The sequence below is a fragment of the Acomys minous genome, assembly GCF_964271855.1.
Source record: "Acomys minous genome assembly, chromosome: 15".
NCBI classification, from domain to species: domain Eukaryota; kingdom Metazoa; phylum Chordata; class Mammalia; order Rodentia; family Muridae; genus Acomys; species Acomys minous.
Genome location: NC_140497.1, coordinates 88,991,677 through 89,009,496, shown reverse-complemented (window position 1 = coordinate 89,009,496; position 17,820 = coordinate 88,991,677). Strand labels below are relative to the sequence as shown.

The 17,820-nt window shown below is 37.4% G+C and overlaps 1 pseudogene across 1 annotated transcript; it reads left to right on the top strand.

The window, feature by feature from the left end:
* The first annotated feature begins 1,520 nt into the window (after positions 1-1,520).
* LOC311584205 (large ribosomal subunit protein eL27-like) lies at positions 1,521-17,426 on the top strand (annotated as a pseudogene). Its single transcript has 2 exons — positions 1,521-1,575; positions 17,010-17,426. The product of its transcript is annotated as a large ribosomal subunit protein eL27-like (transcript).
* Positions 17,427-17,820: the final 394 nt, after the last annotated feature.

Below are 17,820 nucleotides of genomic sequence, written 5' to 3'. Positions count from 1 at the left end.
TGCCTAAATTAATTAACAAGGCACACTGGTCGTTTCCTCCAGTGACGTTCCACGGGAGCTTATTTTGCCTGCAAGTGAAATCAGCATGTCTTCACTAAAGCTGCAGCATTCTCTGATTTTGTCTCAAGTGGTGTGGCTCAGATCCCTAATGTCCATGGTGCCAATCAACCCATGTGAACATGGGTTTCAGCTCCGACTGTGCCATCTTGACTGTTTCACCAGCTGACTGGGTTTTGTGTAAACCATTATTATGTCTGCCCCATCCTGCTGCCCTTTCTGCTCTTTATTCTCGATCCGTTAAACTTCCTGCAGTGGCAACAGAACAAAGTGCTCACTTTAATGGGCTTTCTAACTCTGCTTTCTGTTTCCTGCTTCCATCATTCCCCACTGTTTCCTAATATTTTTCCAGTAAGTACGAAAGAAAAGGCAAAACGCTCAGAGGAACATGAAATAATTCAAGAGATGTTCTGACAAATTTCCTAGAAAACTCTTCAGCAGGGAAGTGTTAAATAGTTTTTTGATATTTTGGGCTTTAGATAATAGTAAGAAGATTTTGACACGATGTTTAAGTTTTTAAAATGTTTTGCCTGTTCTTTGAGAATATCACACAGCATATTTGATTATATTCAAGATCACCAGCATTTAACAGATATAAACCCTCTCCTTTATCCACACAACTTTGTGTCCTTTGGTGCCTATGAAGAATAATTTGTGCTTCCTAAAATTTCTTAGATGTGTGTGTTCTTTCCCCATCAGAGAAAGCATAGTCAACTCACAAGGGGTTATATACTATTAAAGAAAATTTATTCTCTGCTTTTCAACAGCTAATAAATGCCAATATCTCCTCAACTAGGTTGGGACTTGGTGCTCAACCCCCTCCCCCCCCCCCGGCCCCCGCTTCTCCAAGCTGGAGCCTTGTTTGCATTGAGCTTGTATGGATCTTGCACATACTATTACAACCTTTCTGAGTTTCTATGTGTCATATGCCGTGCAGTGTCCTGAAGATATTTTTTCCTTGTGCCCAATATCCCTGACTTATATTGTTTGCAGCCCCCATCCCTGAAATGACTTTTGACCTTCTGAATTTTTCAGTTTCTCATTCTCTTCAGTGTTGGGAGTTGTGTGGCACTTTGGTGATTATATATATATATACATATATATATACATATATATATATATACATGTACTTATTTGATCATAATTCATTAAGAGTTGGTTTAACACTATTACCATTTAGCAAAGCAATAGGAGTATGTTATTTCCTAGGGTCTATGACCTGTCTTGATATAAATTCTTGTCTTGATGGTGGAGGTATGGGTTTCATACCATCGAGTAAGACTTACATCTAATCAAAAGTGGCTGTTTGCTCCCATGATGTTATTTCAATACTACATCAATGGGCATGTCTTCACAGGTTCTGAAATAGGGTTTACAGGGTTCGAAGATAGGCAAGATCAATGATGACTTCTCTTCTCTAGTAGTATGCATAGCACCTCCAAACATGATGCAAGTTCGCCATTATGGAAGATGCTTCCAAGGAGTGCCATCTTGATTTCTCTATGTTCTATGGCTCAAGTATGTGGCATCCCTATTTCTGGTCTCCATCAAGTTGTGAAGAGTGAAGAAGACCATTGGCAAAAGCATATGACATTGGACATCCTGTCCATCGGCTAGGACTGGGTAGGGGTTCCATGTTTACTGCCTATATTTGCCTTGGCTGGTGCTATAGTTTGAGCAGGACCCCAGGACCAGATCAGCCTGTCAAAATGTTCTTCTTGTAGGTTTCCAGGACCCTTGAGCTTTCAAACACTTTTTTTCAATGTAGTTTACTTTTAACTCTCTTGTCTTACATAATAGGCATGACTTATTGCCATTATATAAATGATAAAATTGAGGCACAATTTGATTATGCCAATTGAGGTCATTCAGTAGGATAGATGGAGCTGATAAAAGTGATGTTTGTTGCTGAGACTCTGGGCACATATTTGTTACTATATAAGTCAGTTCAACAGAAATGATATGAACGAAGTGCAAGAGAGTTTGGAAATCTAATTTGGAGCTCTCCGAGACAGAGAGTCCCACAGAAGCTTCATTTCTTCATTGTTTTTATGTTTTTATGAGCCAAACACATGTTTCTTCCTACCAAAAATACTTATTCCTGTCAGAGACTTTGAAAAGAACTCTATTTATGCCCAAAGGAGCTTGTAGAATGTGTTCTTAGAATCAATATATTTTTGTTTATAAGAAATGTTTGTAGAAATTTGTGGAATACTTTTTGTTAAAGTCAACATATGCCCTCCCTATAAGCCAAAACAGTGTAAATATTCTTATTGTCTACTAGTCTTAGAAATGGTTTTATAATATTTTCTCTGCTCTGTAATTAATATTTGAAGTGCCATAAACATGTTGTGTCAAGTATATTAAGACAGAATGAACCTCCCTTATTCAAAATGCAAAAATAACTAAATAAATAGGTTTTAAATTTCATATTCGAAACAGGTTGGGCTACTGGTATATAATAATAAACATTTTTGATAGAATATGTGTCAATCATTTTGCATATACACATAATAGGCATAGACTGAAATTCATATTACACAATATTTTTCATGAGTCTGCATTCTGGCTACACTCTTTCACATGTATGCAATTATCTGCTGTGGCATATATATATATATTGTCCCTCAGAATGGCTCAGGGTTTAGATTTTGAATAAGGAATTGTCAACATAAAATAAAAATAATTTTAATCACTTTACAATGCAACAACTGATTATTTCTCATATGTGGGTATGCTCATGCTCATAAGGTATCTGTCCAATGGGATATCAGGAGGGCAAAGTGATCACAAATGGCCAGTCCTATGGTTTTCCCTTGAGACATGACTCCAGGTGATCAGCTGAGATCACTGGCCAGGAGTTCCCTGATCCTTCACAGCTGACTACTTGACTGCTCTGGAATTCTATCCACCATGATGACAATACCAAAAGCCATTTTCTAAGTGCACAAACAGAATGTTCCAGCACATCAACTTGGCCTACAGGAAGCATAGTAGTTGCTTCAATCCTCTTCAAATCCTTTATCAGTACCCACTGACATTTGTTTTTTAGTTTACATTTATTTACGTATTCACTTTAAACTCCTATAAGACCCCCTTGCTCCACTCCTCCCAGTTCCACCCTGCCACCCTGTTCCCTCTTTCTCCCCTCCCTTTCTCCTCAGAATAGAGGAGGACCACCCCCATATGCACCCAGGCACATCAAAGTCACAACAGGACTAAGCACATCCTCTTTCCCTCAGCTCCAACAAGGCAACCAGGTTAGGAGAAAGTGACTCAAAAGCAGGCAATATAGTCCATGTAAGAGACACCCTATATCTAATTTCAAGGACTCTCATGAAGGCTGAGCTGCCCATTAGCTATATATGTGTATGGGAACTAGATCTAGTCTATACATACGCTTTGGTTGCTGGTTCAGTCTTTGTGAGGCCCCACGGTCCTCAGTTAGTTGACTCTGTTGGTCTTGTCGAGTTCTTGTCCCCTCAGGGTGCCTCGGTCCTTCCCCTAGCTCTTGCACAATACTCCCCAAACTCAGCCTAATGTTTGGATGTGAGTCTCTACATCTGTTTCCATCCTCTTCTGGGTGAAGCCTCTCAGAGAACAGTTATGCTAGCCTCCTGCCTGCAAGCATAACAGTTTATCTTTAATAGTGTCAGGTGTTACCTCTCTCCCATGGGGTGGCACTCGAGTTGGGCGAGCCATAGTTTGGCCATTCCCTCCATCCCTGCTCCATCTTTATCCCTGCACACCTTGGAGACAGGAAAAAATTTGGGTTGAAGTTTTGTGTATGGGTTGATGCCCCTCCCTCCACTGGAATTTTTGCCTGGTTATTGGGGGTGGCCACTTGTCTCCATATTCCCCACTGCTAGGAGTCTCAGCTGGAGTCATCCCATATCCTCTAAGGGTCCCACCCCGGTAAGAGTCTCCAGATTATCGCAGAGATGCTAAAGTCTTAGAGGGATCAGAGATAAAAGGTATATACCTAAACACAATAATGGCAATATACAGCAAGCCAAAAGACAACAGAAATATACATGAAGGGAAACTTAAAGCAATTCCACTAAAATCAGGAACAAAACAAAGCTTCCCACTTTTCCCGTACCTATTCAGTGTAGTGCTAGAGCAATAAGACAACTAAAGGAGATCAAGGAAATGCAAATTGGAAAGGAAGAAGTCAAAGTTCTGCTATTCACGAGTGATATTCTAGTATCGATAAGAGCCACTGACGTTTTATCCCCACGGTTTGTGACATAGACCTAGAAGCTGTATGAGCTCATTTTACAAGTGAAAGAAACTGGATCTGAAAAAAAGCAAATCTGACAGCCCAGCCCAGTGGCAGGATCTTCCTGCAATCTTCATCTAACAGGTTCTTAAGGGTGCTGAACTTCAGATTACAGAGTCCTGCCTAGATGCCTCCTCCAACGCTTAGGGCATGTAGGAAGGAGGAGACCTGGAGACCATTTCCATCCTCTTGTCAAAGCCTCTTTTTACAGTCTGAAACAAAGAGAGAGAGACAAAAGCATAAGAAGCATAGGGAGTAATAGGGGTCGGCAAAGTTTTGAGGGGGAGTAGAGAGGATGGAGTGTGAGAGTAGTAGAGTGTTTATAAAATGTAGGAAAGTGATGAAGAACAGATTTCATAGGTAGGTAGACAGATAGGTAGATAGATAGGTAGATAGATCGATAGATTGATACTGGTTTTAAGAGGGAAAGACAAAATAGACTTTTTTTTTCAAAATAATTTTTAATTGTTGAAAAGAAAGATTGAATTGATTGAGGCAGATTCTCAGAAGAAAGAATGCTTTTCCTGTAAAGCAAAGGTTAGGATGAGCTCACTCCATATAATTAATAACAAGTAGTAAGAATCTTCTGAACTTGTATACACACACACACACACACACACACACACACACACACACACACACACTACAGAAACCATGTGTCTTAGGTTTGTATTGCTGTGATGAAACATAATGGTCATAAACAACTTGAAGAAAAGTAAAATATTTATTTTGCCAATGCCTTCACATCACAGTGCTTTCGCATCACAGTTCATCATAAAAGATAGTCGAGGTAGGCACTCAAGCAGGGAAGGAAACTGAGGGCAGGAACTAATGCAGAAACTGTAAGACTCTGGTCAACTGCTTTGATTCTCATGGCAAGCCTAATCTGCTTTCCTATACACGCTATAAATACCTGCTCAAGTGTGGAACCACCCACAATGGCCTAACGGGGCATTTCCACAACCATCAGAAATAATCAAAATGCACCATAGGCTTGTCCACAGGGCAGTCTTCTTGAAACATTTCCTCAGTTGAAGGTTTCTCTTGCCAAATGATTCTAGCTTTTGTCAGGATGATCTAAAACTCTCCAGCACATCCAGCTGCAAGCTGTTAACTTACCAGATTATAGCTCCAACCTTGTAGCTTCTCTTCCACACTGCTTGAACCTACCAACCCACTATGCTATCATTTGCAAAAAGACTTTTTTGGAAAGACCCTGTAATTGCAGTCATTTGAGGCTGGTACAGACACTGTCAGACACAGGTAACTTTGAAGGAAGAAGACACAAGAACAACTATAAAACATGTACTAAAGGCCATGTCTGTTGATGCCAAACACTATCACCAAGGCTAGGAATTGAAACCATCAGGGTTATAAAAGTAGGGAAAATTAAAGATTGGAAACATACACAGTAAAATCTAAGAGTCAGCCAGACAGTAGAATCTCAAAACCCTACAAATGATGAACCCACACTTGAGCACTTGCCTTGATTGTTTCAGTCCCATATATGATGGTATCATAAACATAGTAAGTACTCAAGTAACATCATTTAGGTTTGAGGTAGAAATGAAGCCATTTCGCTGATGCTTCCACCAGGACCTAGTCTCATCTGATAATTTCTTCCCTGCTTTATTAGTTCTCAAAGTTTGCCTGAAAATGATCTTTGCTTTGAGTCCTCTTGGAGACTTGTGTCTCCAGAAGAGCAGGCACAGTTACTCATGTCATCTCATAGCCGTATTGCAGCTTGACTGTGAGGCAAATAATCCTAGTGACTCTTCTGAGGGACTTGGTGACAAGCTGTCCTCTGAGATGGAGGAATTAGTCATGGAAACCTCCAGATCCTTGTCCCATTCTGGCTTCAGTTAATTTCCTTTATCAGAGCAGGATACGAGCATACTTTCATTCTGTAGTTTATAACATGTTGGCGTAGAGAAAGGAAATATATAGGCTTCTTTTTTCTTCTCAATCCAATAAAAATTAATCTAGAAACAAATGATAAGAAAACAATATACCAAGACCTAAAGAACTGAGCAAAAACTGTATTGAAGAAGAATATTTATGCAATAAAATTTTCCATCAAACAGAAAAGAAAGTTTCCAAAAATATGCTGACATTAAAGTTCAAAGAGTTAGGAAATGAAAAACAAATAAAATCTTAAGTTGTCAATAAATAAAATGAAATAAATGTTATAGAGACCATTCCTGGGGATATGAACACACACACATACACACACATACACACACACACACACACACACACACACTGAGAGAGAGAGAGAGAGAGAGAGAGAGAGAGAGAGAGAGAGAGAGAGAGAGAGAGAGAGAGAGACCAATTCACACCAGAAAGGACTCAAACAACAGATATAAGTAATGATTGTACCTAAGTCCAACTTGGTGAACAAATTATTTGTATTGGGATTACAGAAAGGAATATATGTAATGAATTACATACAAAAGCCAGCTCCAATACAACAGCAGCTCTATCTCCAAAGGCACCGGCAACATGGATGATAATTCGGAGAAGATACATATCAACAAGTTTCACAGAGCTGGCCCTTCCCTCTTCCCTGGTTGCTGTTCACTCCTCTATAGAGCTGGAGAGAGAGGTCTTTCAGAATCATTCATTCTTCTGGCTTCCAAGACTTGGGATCTACTACTTACCCCAGGAGTCTCAGAAAATCCAAATTTCATGAACTCTCCTTCCTGAAAGGAGTGTTTCAATTCAGAGGAAGTTTCTTTGAAATCCTTGTCCTCATTGGTTCAAATATATCAGCCAGTAATTGAGAGCTTCGAAGATGTTTAGTTGGTCAATTCTCACATTAAAATGTTAGAGTGACTTGTTTATCTGTTCTTCACTCAACTTTGGCAAGTGAAATTGATCAAGAAAATCATCCATTTCCCTTAGATTTTCAAATTTTGTGGCATATATGCCTTCAAAGTAGGATCTTATGATTCTTTTTATTTCTTCAGTGTCTGTTGTTATGTCTCCCTTTTCATTTCTGATTTTGTTGATTTCAATACTGTCTCTCTGCCTTTTAGTTAGTTTGGCTAATGGTCTGTCTATCTTGTTGACTTTCTCAAAGAACCAGCTCTTGGTTTTGTTGATTCTTTGGACTGTTTTCTTACTTTCTAATTTGTTAATTTCACCCCTGAGTTTGATTATTTCCAGACAGTCATAGGGGAGGGGAATAAGGGGAAAATGGGAGGGAGGGAAGAATGGGAGGATACAAGGGATGGGATAACCATTGAGATGTAACAAGAATAAATTAATAAAGGAAAAAAATGTTAGAGTGACAACAATAAGATGCAAGTACTTCAATCTTTCTGTCTCTTACCACATAGTATTTTCCAAATGATAAGCCTAGTTGTATTGAGTCTACACTTTGTTTATATAAATATGTTTTGTTGTGTGGCTTGAATTAAAGGCTCAAGTTGGGCAACAGAGTAGTTTACTCTCTATATCCAAAGCTAGCTGGGAGTGGGAAGGCGGACAGAGCAGGGACTGGTGAAGGCAAAGAGTCAGTTCTTCCAGCCTATGAAAATTAAAATAACCCCAATTTCCCTTAATTATAGGTCAATGAATATTTTCTGCTATGTTTAATTATGCAGTATTTATACATGCCTAAAATAGAGCATAGTGGACCTTTTAAAAATAACATACATACACTTTTGCTGTACTAGTCAATAGAATAAAAGGCAATACATATAGTATAAATTTTAAAATATTGAAAAATTCTAAATAATTTTATGCATTCGTATAAAAATAGAAGTTGGGTAGTGGTTGGAGTATATGCGATATTTTAATTACTCCTATAAGGTTATTAACATATTGGCATTAATTTATAATTAGAAATAGTATACGTACAAAACTGTATATTGTTTCACCTAAATATTTGATTTAATTTATCTGAAGTTAACTATTGTGAAAGGACACAGTTTTTTACACATGCAGTTGTGAAAATATTTTTCCTTTTAATAGAAGCAGCCATCACATGGCTACTCCGCAAACTTTATACATGGCAATTTTTTTCCAAGTAAACCTCAAAATCTTTACTGTTTTTATTTTTTAAGGCTGAGGCTTAGAACTGAGTGGCCTGTGTTTTATGTCCATGCCTCCCAGCTGTGAACAGTGCTGGCTGCTAATGGGCAGAAGCTCCCAAACCACCACTTTGTAGTCCTGCCCTCTTCCAGGAAAGCTGGTCAGTCTGAAGGCTGTCAAAGAATGCTTTGTTTGGTCACAAGAGGAGCCACTGGCTGTCTTACCTCACTCTTCTCATGGATTTGCTACTGGCCACATAGAGACAAAACGTTTGGTGTGAAATATTAGCGTGAAAGTTACAATTTTTTGTTTAATGAGAGTAGGCTAAGGTATCTTGGCATGGCTTTGCTACCTAAAGTAGCCTCACTTTAGAAATTGTTTAAATCTATTTAGGGACAGATTGTTGATACTGTAACTGTATCCTCAGAGATTAATGTATTAATTTAATATTGACAAACTCAAAATGTTTCATACTCTCACAGATTTCTTGGTGTTTTTGGAGGTCTCACATTTTATAGGACAGAATTATGTTAAGGTTAGGATGCACCAATTGTTTGAAAATGTTTCAAAAGCTTCTTCTAGGTCTTGCAAAGCACTGTCCACACATGTTACATACTTCTCAATTAAAGAAACGTGAGAATAAATATGAGAAAGTGCTTGGCAAAAGTTACTTATGAAATTTTAGATAATAAATGTCAAAAATAAATTTTTAAGTAATTCCATTATTTCTACAGTTCTTTATGTTTATTGACTTCTTCTATAACACAGAAAAATAACTTTACCTTCAGTTTTGAAAATTATTATCTGAATAATAAATTCCACAGAAAATTCTATTGATAAAAAATTGTAACTGATAGCATTAAAGAAAATGCTAAGTAAGCCATTTAGCCAAATCTTTTTCTTGAATTTTAGATATTGTAAATGAAGAATTTGTTCAACTTGTAAAATAGTATCTAAGTAAAATACAGACTTGTCCATTAAACTCAATAACATAGGTTTCGTTTCAAGTGTAGAACTATATATAATTTTTCACTTCATATCATAGCTTCCAATTTTCAATTATTGGCTTTAACAGGTTTTTTTAGCATAGTGAAGAAAATTGTTCTATGAAGTAAGTTCTATGCTGTCCCAGTACATAGACGCACAAGGGAATATACTTCATACTTAAGTATGGTTTGTATAACTCATATCCATTTTGTGCGATCCTGTAATTGTAAAAGTATCCCATGAACAAGAAGGAAGTGAAGATTATTATTAAATGCCACTTATTTAATGTAAAGGTTTTTTAAAAAATCAATCCATAATTTTAGTTTATCCAAAATTTAGCTTTTTTTTTTCATGTGTAAACCTATAATTAAAGTTAGAAGGATATGTCAAAGGAGCACAGATTTTCAAATAGGTAGTAAGAAGGTTCTCTGTCTTCCTTGGGTAAGAACACTATCTTCTAGCATTTATATCAATTATTTTGCAAACTTCCTGATGTTTTTGAGGTGACATGGCATGCCTCAACAGAATCTCCTGTCTTAAGCCGGAAACAAGTGCACGTTACACAGACTGTGGATGGAGGCGAAACTCAGTTTCTGTAGGTGCTTCTATTCAGATAGGTACAGAAGGCATCATAATCCAAATAACTCAAATTGGCCTTATTAGATTCATAGTCTATCCACAATCATAAACAGGCAAAATCCTGTTAAATTATTGATAACCTTTTTTAGCCTCTACTAATTATTTGTAACAGCCATGTAGAAAGCTATAAAAATGGTCAATTAAGCTTATATTGCTGCTCCCGCAGTGTTTTCCTTATGTAAGTCTAAATCATGAACATTTTATAATGTGAGTTTATTGTATTTTCTCAATTTATGGAGATCATGAAATACGTTTAAACAATATTAATATAATTAGTCTCCTTTGTACTTGGTTTTGTTCATTTGAATTTCCATATGAAAACAATGTATGAAATTTTAATATATATATCCATTTGATAAAATACATTCTTAGAATTAAAAAGCTCTATTTGCTACTTCCAGATAAGCAGATTTTATATTTCTAATCACAGGAGAAATTTATTCAAATAAATCAATACATGAAACAGAGAAAAATTAAAATACATTTATTGGCTTTATTTTGGGCAAATCAGGGCTGTTAACTTCAAAAGTATTGGGTAGAAATATCACCATTTTAAACAAAGGTAGACCACAAAGGCTGGCAATCTTAATTACTCTTTCATGTTTGCTTAGAAAAATAACTATGCATGAAAATTAATACTTGTAGTCACATTGTTCTTAAGAAGAAAAGGTCCTTTAAGAGAATTTAGAGTTAATTATTTGATTTATTACAGAACATGAATATCCTAATATAAAAAGGCCTTCATTTTATTTATCCTTAACATCCTCAAATTGGCAACATTAAACACATATTTTCCTCTATTCCCAGGATGTCTAAAAGACTCAACCTTCAAGACTTCTAAGGAAGTGAATGGAACTTTTCTATTATAATTGAGTTACCTTTCATCTTCCTGAAGGTTTAAATAATCTTTGGGTACTATGGTTCATATGTTTTGGTAACTCATTTAATAACTTAATCATCATATAAAATAGCTGCAAAGAAATTTTAAAAAGTGATTAACCCGTGATGGTCCTGTGCCTGTAAATGGAACGATCCAATTTTTGCAGTTCCTCTCCTGGCTTTGAGAACCATGAACCAAATAACTCCTCCTGGGATGGCGAGATGCCTCGGTGGTCAAAAGCAATGGCTGTTTTCCCATAGCCTCCAGGTTTAAACCCCAGCTCCCACACAAAGGTTTGTAACCATCTGTACTTTCAGTGGCCGGTGGATCTGATGTTCCTTCTGCCCTTTGTAGACATCGGGCACATATGTAGTACACAGGCATACAAAAGCAGCCAAAATACTCAGACATGCAAAATAAAATAAAAAGTAATTTATTAATTAGTTAATTAATTGATAAGCAAGCAATCCTAACTTGTACATTCCCTTTCCTGTCTTTAATGTTCTATCATTACAACGTACGTTGGAGGAAGAGTGGAAAAAAATAGCCAAGAGCCAATGGATCAAGATCTGTCATGGGAAAGGTTTCTGCTTTGTTTTTCTGTTTGTTGGCTTTGTGGTTTTTGTTTTTTTGTTTGTTTGTTTGTTTTTTAAGAAATAAGTTCTCCAAGAAAAATTAGAAAATTTGAACCTTAGGAAATCATGAAGTTTGACTGCTGTTCATCTAGTAACCCAAAAGGATATCTGCAGGGCGAACTACTTCTTCAATGTTCTAAAGCTCCCTGTGCACCGACCTCCCATGTTCACGAGCCAGGGCTCTCCTCACAGATGGTCTCTGAGTTCCAGCCCAGCAAGTGGAAAAGGCACTAGGAAGAAACTCAGATCTACATTCTCTAAAAAGTCACCCATGATATTTTTATATATTAAAAACTTTTGACCTTTAGTAAGATGATTTAGCTGAAAGTGTCTGTATTATACTACCCAGGAAGATGCTCTGTGATAACTAGAGATTATATGTGAATAAAATACATATAAAGATGCTAGACATATATTCGTTGATATCTTGAATTGGTGTCTCCTGAGCGCTGTGTAGGACAAGATTTGCATGCCTCTTCGCCCCAGTCTTCCAATTGCCATGAACAAGAAAGCTGATTCAACAAACTCATCAGATAAAAGGTATTTTTAAACTTTTTGTTCTTCACTCATTCCTTTCTAACAGGTAGCTACTAATTAGGGAAGATTTTGCATTAAGTTACAAAACCGAGTGTCTTGTCTTCAAGCTAAAAATATACTCCTACATTTTAAACAGCTGACAAAGAACCACACACATGTATGTACAACTAGGAGAGTTTTTCCTTCTACAAAAATTTTGCTATGGTCAATATAGTGAGGACCAAGGCATTCCTATGCCATTTTGATTTTTACAGGTTTGCATATCTGGGTGGGTTAAAAATACCAACATAAATTTAAACCCTTCAATTTTGGATCCCTTTGGACATAAACCCAGAAGTGGTATTGCTCAGCCATATTGCATTTCTGTTTTTGGAATCCTTTCCAGAAGGCCCTTGCCTATCCCCATATCTTAAACATTTTCCCAGTGTTTATCCCTAGCAGACTCAGTTTCTAGTCTTAAATACATATCTTTGTGCATTGTCAATGTGTTGCTGTACGTAGATCTTTTGTTTTTCTACATGCAGATATCCAACTTATTCAGGTGCATTTTTGGAAGAGATGGTCTCTCTTCAATATATGATTTTTGCCACCTTTAAAAAAAAAAGTAAGGTGTGCAAATCTGTTTGGGGCCATATCTGGGTCCTTTTTTATAGTCTACAGATTCACTTTTTGTTCAGGAATCAGTGCTGCTTTTGTACCATTGCTCTGAAATGTAACTTGACTTCAAGTATTCCAGTATGTCTACCACTCTCCTCTTTAGTCTGCATTGTCATGGTGATTTGGGTTCTTTCACACTTCTGCATGAAACACTAGTTTTGTTTTCCAATTTTTAGGAAGAGAGACACTGACACTTCGATGCATTGAATATGTAGGTCATTTTAGTGGTGTGGCCATTTTCACAGTATTAACACTATTAATCTGTGTGAATGTGAGGCATTTACATTTTTCAATGTATTCTTTCTATTCTTTTTCCAAGACAAGGTTTCTTCATGTGTTCTTGGCTGTCCTGGACTCACATTGTGGACCAGACTGGCCTCAGAGAGATCTGCTTGCTTCTGCCCCCCAGAGTGCTGGTATTAAAGGTGTGCACCACCACACCTGGCCTCTTTCTATGTATTCTAAGATTTTAGAATATTTGAGTATTTCAAAGTGTTCAATATAGAAAACTTCCAGTTCCTTGGTTATGTTTATTCCAAGGGTTTGCTTTGTTTTATTTTGTTTTGTTTGAGGCAATTGTAAATGGATTTTTTTCCTCTGGTTTCCTACTCATGTCATGGCTTCTAGATCTTTATAAAGTTTCAATGTTGATTTTTTTTTGTTTACGTGATCTATTTTATGAATATCTGGAAAGTATCTGTTAATTCAATTTAATATATAGTGCATGTTCACTATGGTGACTATCTAAAGAGGATAGTGACACTATACATTCATCCACAGTATATCAGGACATATCTAACATTTCTATGTCCACTGGTGTCTGTGTTTTGAAATGGAAGCTCCTATATCTAGTCCATATAGATCTGCAGTTGTATTTTCTCAATAAATTGTCTCCTCTGATGATATCTTTTCAGACTAATTTTATATGAAATCTGCCTTACCAGATATCAGAATATTTACAATAGCTGAGTTTAAATGTTAATCCACATTATAAACCAATATTTACAATCTTTAACCCTTCAGTTGCTAGTGCCTTTACTATTGATGTGTGTTTCTTGGAGGCAACGGTTGTCATACTATGTTTTAAAGCCAGTCATCTAGCATATATCAATTTATTTAAGACTTGAGTCATTTATATTTAAGGCTATTGTTAAAGAGATTCCTATTAACTCCTGTGAGTTTATTGCTTCTTCTCTCGTTCATTGAATTTATTGTTTCATCTTTTATTTCTCCCCAATTAGGTTAGGGTTTCCTTGTTTAATCTTTTGGGCACGGCAGACACTGGTCTAGATTCCTCTGAAGCTAATAATTGGGAGGCTGAGTTAGCGTTACTGTTTAAAGATAGATGAAAGCCTGGGTTTCATCCTGAGATACTGAGCTCTGGGCTGGCTGCAGCCACACAGCCAGAGCCTGTTTCAAGCAAAACTAAAGGGAAGACAGAAAGAAATAAGGAAAGGGAAGGGAGGGGAGGGGAGGGGAGGGGAGGGGAGGGGAGGGGAGGGGAGGGAGGGAAGACAATGAGAGAAAACCAAGCAGAGAAAGCCTGAGATTTATGCTAGCACTGCCTCACCATAAATAGACATTTTTTTTTACCATTTTTTTATTAATTTGTTCATATTACATCTCGACTGTTAGCCCTTCCCCTGTTTCCTCCCATTCTTCCCTCCTCCCACTTCCCCCCTTCTCCCCTCCCCTATGTCTGTGATTGAGGGAGACCTCCTCCCCCTATATATGCTCTAAGATTATCGAGTCTCTTCTTGGTAACTTGCTATCCTTCCTCTGAGTGCCACCAGGCCTCCCCATCCAGGGGACGTGGTCAGAAAAGGGGCACCAGAGTTCGTGTGAGAGTCAGATCTCACTCTCCACTCAACGGTGGAGAATATCATGTTCGTCGGCTAGGTCTTGATAGGGGTTCGAAGTTTACTGCCTATTTCTCCTTGGCCGGTGCCTTAGTTTGAGGAGGACCCCAGGACCCAGATCTACCTGTCATAATGTTCTTCTTGTAGGTTTCCAGGACCATGTGGGTCCTACTATTTCCCCATTCTTCCATGCTACTCTCGCCTAAAGTCTCAATAGGATGTCCTCTCCTCTGATCCAATTTCTTGGTAAGTAAAGTTTTTCATGGGACGTATCCCTTGGACTAGTGTTTTGATATAAGTGAGTATATACCGTTTGTCTCTTTTTGCTTCTGGGTGAACTCACTCATTATGATAATTTCTAGGTCAATCCCTTTGTCCACAAATTTTGGGAATTCCTTGTTTTTAATAGCTGAGTAGTACTCCATAGTGTAAATGTACCACAGTTTCTTAGTCCATTCTTCTACTGAGGGACACTTAGGCTGTTTCCATGTTCTGCCTATTATGTATAAAGCAACTATGAACATGGTTAAGCATATGTCCCTGTTGTGTGTTAGGGCATTTTCTGGGTATATTCCAAGGAGTGGGATAACTGGGTCTTGAGGAAGCCCTATTCCCATTTATCTGAGAAAATGCCAGATAGCTTTCCAAAGTGGGTGTACTAGTTTGCATTCCCACCAGCAATGAAGGAGTGTTCCTCTCTCCCCACATCCTCGCCAACATGTGGTGTCATTTGAGTTTTTGATCTTAGCCATTCTGATGGGCGTAAGGTGGAATCTAAGTGTTGTTTTGATTTGCATTTCTCTGATGACTAACGAGGATGAGCATTTCTTTAAGTGTTTCTCGGCCATTTGATATTCCTCTGTTGAGAATTCTCTGTTTAGTTCCAAGCCCCATTTCGCAATTGGGTTGTTTGGTTTTGTGGTGTTTAATTTCTTGAGTTCTTTATATATTTTGGATATTAAACCTTTGTCAGATGAAGGATTGGTGAAGATCTTTTCCCAGTCTGTAGGATGTCGTTTTTTCTCTTGACAGTGTCTCCTGCCTTACAGAAGCTTCTCAGCCTCATGAGGTCCCATTTATTAATTATTGATATTAAGGCCTGGGCTGTTGGTGTACTGTTCAGGAAGTTGTTTCCTGTGCCTATGTGTCCCAGGTCTTCCCCACTTTTTCCTCTAACTGAATTAACGTCTCTGGTTTTAAGTTGAGGTCTTTAATCCACTTGGACTTGAGTTTTGTGCATGGTGACAAATAAGGGTCTAATTGCATTTTTCTACATGTAGACATCCAGTTAGACCAGCACCATTTGTTGAAGATGCTATCATTTTTCCATTGAATAGATTTGACTTCTTTGTCAAAAATCAAGTAAGCAAATGTGTGTGGATTCATCTCTGGGTCTTCAATTCTATTCCATTGATCCACCAGCCTATTGCTTTGCCAGTACCATGCTGTTTTAATTACTGTTGCTCTGTAGTACAGGTATTGAGATCAGGTATGGAGATTCCTCCGGAGGATCTTTTATTGTATAGGATTGTTTTTGCTATTCTGGGTTTTTTATTTCTCCATATGAATTTGAGAATTGATCTTTCAATATCTTCAAAATATTTTGTAGGTATTTTGATAGGGATTGCATTGAATTTGTAAATTGCTTTTGGTAAGATGGCCATTTTTACTATGTTGACTTTTTAACATATATGTGAACGAGGCACTATAAATAGACATGTATTTTTATGCTTTAGTGCCTATCACTCCTCTAATATTAATTGTCCAAAACACCAGACTAAGCTGAGTTCTCTAGCAAATTCTACCAAGATTTATGGAAGAAATGGCAAAAGTTCTGTAATGTCTTTCCAGCAAATAGAAAAATAAGGTACTTCAAGTTTATTTTACGCAGCCAACATCACCCAAACAGTCTAAAAATAGAATTAGCAAACTTGATAAAAACAGCATATCCACCTAATTTATAAACAGAGTGAAAAACTCTCATCAAAATATTACCATTTCAAACCACAAATTTAATATAAAAGAATTATATAATTCAATAAACAGATGCTTTAGAAAGCTGGTTCATTGTTTTAAATACTAATATATGTTATCTATCATGCAAACATGCTAAAGATACCCCCCTAAAGCCTTACAAAATTGTCAAAGAACTAATAAAAAACTGAATATTTTATAATATGAATCCTAGGTAAATGTACTACCTTTAGTGATGTTGCATACCTTCTAATATATTAAAATCTTTAAATTTGCTCAAAATAATCCATAGACATTAGATGCAAAATATAGTGTTCCTAAAATATAATGTAGGGAAATTCCAGAGGCCTTTGAGCTAAGCAGCAAGGTTTCTATAAACAACAAAGACCTGAGCTGTAAAAGCAATATTTAAAAATTATCTTCATGCCTTTCTTCTGGATTCCGGCTGCTTGCTGCCGAAATAGGCAAGTTCATGAAACTCGGCAGTGGTGCTGGTCCTGGCTGGGCGCTACTCCGGACGCAAAGCCGTCATCCTGAATAACATCGATGATAGCACCTCAGACCGCCCTTACAGCCATGCCCTGGTGGCTGGAATTGACCACTAACCCCGAAAAGTGACAGCTGCCATGGGCAAGAAGAAAATCGCCAAGAGGTCAAAGATCAAGTCCTCTGTGAAAGTTTATAACTACAATCACCTCATGCCCACCAGGCACTCTGTGGATATCCCCTTGGACAAGACTGTTGTCAACAAGGATGTCTTTAGAGATCCAGCCCTGAAACGCAAGGCCCGGCGGAAGGCCAAGGTCAAGTTTGAGGCACGATACAAAACAGGGAAGAACGAATGGTTTTTCCAGAAGCTTCGCTTTTAGGTATATTTTCATTTCCATCATTAAAATTTTTTTTAAAATTATCTTCATTAAAGGTAAACATATTTGTGATTCTCTTAAGATGTAATTAATATTGAAATTTATAGAGAGATTCTGAAGGACAAGAATGTATTTAGTTAAATTCCCCAAGGGTGACAGTTAAACAGGTCCAAGACTTGGGGTTTCCTATTCTTGCCTGTTTGCACGGTGACTTCAATGGTAAGAAAGTGTGAGTGCGCTTGAACTGTATTCAAGTGGCCTGTAGCTTCCGATTGCTGTGCATATTCCGAATTAGTCCGTTATGATATGTCACATTAATGTATAACATATTAAGCACATTAAGCATAATTATTTTTGGACAATGCAGTTTTATATAAGACTTCTATGGGTCTAAGAATGAATTACCCAA